This window comes from Sinocyclocheilus grahami, unplaced genomic scaffold, assembly GCF_001515645.1.
Source record: "Sinocyclocheilus grahami isolate Dianchi unplaced genomic scaffold, SAMN03320097.WGS_v1.1 scaffold471.1, whole genome shotgun sequence".
In the NCBI taxonomy this organism is placed as follows: domain Eukaryota; kingdom Metazoa; phylum Chordata; class Actinopteri; order Cypriniformes; family Cyprinidae; genus Sinocyclocheilus; species Sinocyclocheilus grahami.
In genome coordinates, this window is record NW_015505650.1 from 644,711 (window position 1) to 648,910 (window position 4,200).

The window sequence follows — 4,200 nt, forward strand, 5'->3', positions numbered from 1 at the left end:
GGATGCTGGGTGTTTTGTGTGGTTGCTAGGGTGTTGCTGAGTGGATGCTGGGTGTTTTGTGTGGTTGCTAGGATGTTGCTGAGTGGATGCTGGGTGTTTTGTGTGGTTGCTAGGGTGTTGCTGAGTGGATGCTGGGTGTTTCGTGGATGCTTGCCTGTTCAAATAGAGTCCACCTCAAGTCTCTGTTATATTCTGGTCTCTAAACTAGTTTCCAATTTGTGTTTCTTTCAGATTTTCGAGTCCAGCGAAAGCACTGGCCAGCTGGAGCTAAATATTCTGGGCTCTGGTCATCTGCTAGTATCTCAAGGCCAGGAACTCTTGGTAAGCTTATATGAAAACAGGGTATCTGTCTAGTGACCAATAAAATTTTTTGTTTTTTTTGGCCGGTTATGAAACACTGCTCTCTAAGCCGTCGACACTCTTCTTCCCATCAGGCTCTAAGTGCGAGCTCAGGATAGCGCAGGTTCCGCTGAGCCCATCATAAGAGCTTGACCGTATTTCTTTTAACCCGCAGAAAGAACAGCATAATCCCCTTCCCGCCCCGCTGGGCCTGTCGCTGTCCCTTTGGGATTGCCAGGCTGAGTGCTTCGGATATCTCCCAACAATAAGCCTCAATCTTGGACCCGTGGACACAATAGTCTCTGGCTCCTCGTGGTGAGCTGCGGAGCTGCATTTGGAGAATGACTCACTTTTTGAGCTTTTGAACAACAGAGAAGAACGAGGCAGCGCGCCCATCCAGATCTAAGCATCGGGTGATTTTGAGAGCGGCGTTTAGTCATTGATATGCGTCTATAAACTGAACACCCCTGTTTTATTATACGTAACAAGATTACAGACACATCCATTTTCATACATTTCATAGCCACTTTTCCATTTCTGTCAAATGTGTTTCAAAGTTGGTTCTTAAAATCAAGAAAGCGTACAGTCTAATCTTTCTTTATTTGCACAACAAACCAGTTGCAAAGAACAATGCCGTGCAATGCAGATGCGATATATGACATGTGAATTTTTTGGTTAAAATATGTATTTAATGTGAGGTGCAGCTCTGTAGAAGCATGTTGTTTTTTCAATCCCTGCACTTTCTACATCAAGTGTTGTGATTTATGATCAATCCAAGACAATAATTCTTGATTTTGCAAGAAACAAGGTGAAAGTTTCCCTGTTTGTTCTCGCTGTAAAACTTGAACTAAACTCGCTTGAGTAGAACTGCTAGTAGTAGTAGCAATAGTAATAGTATAGCAGTAGTAGAAGCAGAATGAATGTTGATATGGTTCCTGGCAGTGTTGCCAATGAGTTTTCAGGGGACGTTGCTAAAGGAAGGTTGATTTGTTGCTAAAAGTTGTGACGCCATTACGTAATCACGATGCAAAATTGTCAAATCTCAGCAAAAACATATATATATATATATTATATATGTTAATTTAGATTTGTTCGTAGCAATATAAATGCATAATATAATATTAAAATATAAATAACTATTTTTAAAATCCATCGAATTATCGAAAACGTACACATTTTTGAACGATTACAATTTAAGTTTTATAAGTTTTAAAGCAGTTTATTAGTAGTTAGTTGGTATGCTGCACTCTAAGAAAAGTAAAAAAATAATGCACAATCTACTGTGTTAATATGAAGGTTTTTGCATTTTTAATTACGCATTGTATTTTGTATTTTCGGGTTGCAACGGATAACGGATAATGTCCTGGAAAATTACTAGCACCTTTTCCATTTTTCTGCATATTTTTCTTACAGTGTACTAACTCATCAACAATCGCAGGTACAAGCTACTAACAAAGTGTCTCATAAATGAAAAATAACAGTATTCAATTATTCAATTATTATTACTATTAAACAATTGCAAATAGCAGCTAACTTAATTCCTGTAACGTGTGTACTGCTAGGCATCTTTGGGTTCCTCTTTTTGTGTAATTTAAATAGCAAATTGTGCCTTTTTATCGTTTGAGTCACTTATCAAAAGTTGCTAAAAGCTACCAAATTTGACCAAATTTGAAAAAATAGCTAAATTTGTAGCTAGGTGCTTTTGGAAGAAAAAGTTGCTAAATTTAGCAACAAAATAGCTAAGTTGGCAACACTGGTTCCTGGTTGCATTGCCTGTGTCTTGGTGAACGTGACAGTCAGTCATGCATTGATGGTGTTAGTAGAGCCCCCTTCTGACATGATTGTGTAATAGCAAAAAACAAACAAACAAAAACTTGTACTCAATGTCTCAATGGAGAAAATGCTTTTTTAGATGTAGAAGCATTGACTAACCCGACCATATATATGTATATATATTCCAACTTGCCAAGCCACCGACACAACATCCGTGCAACATTTGCATTCACAAAAAAAACAATTTAGTTGGTAAAAATGTTAATTGATCATTCAGCCTATGGTTGGATTGGCAGCAACTGTTTCTGGAGGAGGTTGCTGATGGCAGGTTCATGCTGCTCGGCTTTTATGATGTGTTTCATATAATCCTATTAAACGAGTCTCTGCTGGATAACGATGATGTGTGGTCCTGTGTTTTTCATAGGAGGGCTTTTCTCTGCTCAACGCACAGAGCTTCTTGAAAATCCAGCACAAATCAGATAGTCTGCTGTTCAACGTTACAATCAAGGTGAGAAGCAGCACCGTGATTTTTCACATTTATGTATTTTGGATGAATGAAAGTATATTCCCGCATCTTGATCTGCAGTTTAACAGCCATCTGAAACACTACAAAAACTTGTACTCAATGTCTCAATGGAGAAAATGCTTTTTTAGATGTAGAAGCATTGACTAACCCGACCATATATATGTATATATATTCCAACTTGCCAAGCCACCGACACAACATCCGTGCAACATTTGCATTCACAAAAAAAAAACAATTTAGTTGCTAAAAATGTTAATTGATCATTCAGCCTATGGTTGGATTGGCAGCAACTGTTTCTGGAGGAGGTTGCTGATGGCAGGTTCATGCTGCTCGGCTTTTATGATGTGTTTCATATAATCCTATTAAACGAGTCTCTGCTGGATAACGATGATGTGTGGTCCTGTGTTTTTCATAGGAGGGCTTTTCTCTGCTCAACGCACAGAGCTTCTTGAAAATCCAGCACAAATCAGATAGTCTGCTGTTCAACGTTACAATCAAGGTGAGAAGCAGCACCGTGATTTTTCACATTTATGTATTTTGGATGAATGAAAGTATATTCCCGCATCTTGATCTGCAGTTTAACAGCCATCTGAAACACTCAACGGGATGGGATGTCTTTTTGAACAAGAATTCCCTGCTTTGTGAATACTGATGCATTTCTTGAAAACAACAGTCCCTGTTAAGTTAAGCTGATATGTGAGCCTTGAGCACAAAAGCAGTGTTAAGTCGCTGGGGTATATTTGTAGCAATAGCCAACAATACATTGTATGAGTCAAAATGATAGATTTTTCATTTATGCCAAAAATCATTAGGATATTAAGTTAACCCTTCTGCGCTCCTCATTTGGGAGTCACACTCATAGTCTTCGTGGTCAAAAGTGACCAGACACCTGAAATCAGAGATTGCAAATCATTTTGTGTCAGTACTAGGGTTGTGCAATATTGACAAAAAATAATATCTCAATATTTTCTGGGATTTTATCGATAAAGATAATTAGACTATATTTTGCTGAGTGTGTTGTTGTGCTGATATCTTAAGGACTGCCGTGGACAGCTGACTCCTAAAGCTTTTGATATATTTCATATTTTGTGTGCGGGTCAGTTCACAGCAGTGATAGAAATTAAGCTAAGTTTAAATTGATTTTTACCTTTTATGGACATTTTTATCCTTATAAAGCCATTTTTTCTAAAAGTGTGCATCATATTTTAAGTCAAATTCTTACATTTAATCAGTCAATTATAATAATAATACATTTAAGCTGTTACTAATCAAATGAAATCAGTATCAATAAAATACTGAAGTGGCATTTAGATGCATTTACACATGTTAATGCAGCTTAGAGGGACATGGAATGCTTTTGCCTGCAGTTACAAATGCATAAATAATGTTTTGATATTTTAAACATGAAATGTTGAATAGGTCTACTGATATTTGAAATTATTAAAAAAATGGAATGTTTGGAATGTTTTTTGTTGGCGAAATAGAGCAAAAACAGCTGTCTAAAACGTAAGTCTCTTGATAGTAACTTATTCTTTATTGAACTGTTGTATAAAATCAATATC

General features: G+C 37.0%; 1 pseudogene; it reads left to right on the forward strand.

Moving 5' to 3' along the window:
- Positions 1-72: 72 nt before the first annotated feature.
- Positions 73-4,200, forward strand: part of LOC107553347 (meiotic recombination protein REC114-like) — a 12,554-nt pseudogene continuing 8,426 nt past the window's right edge.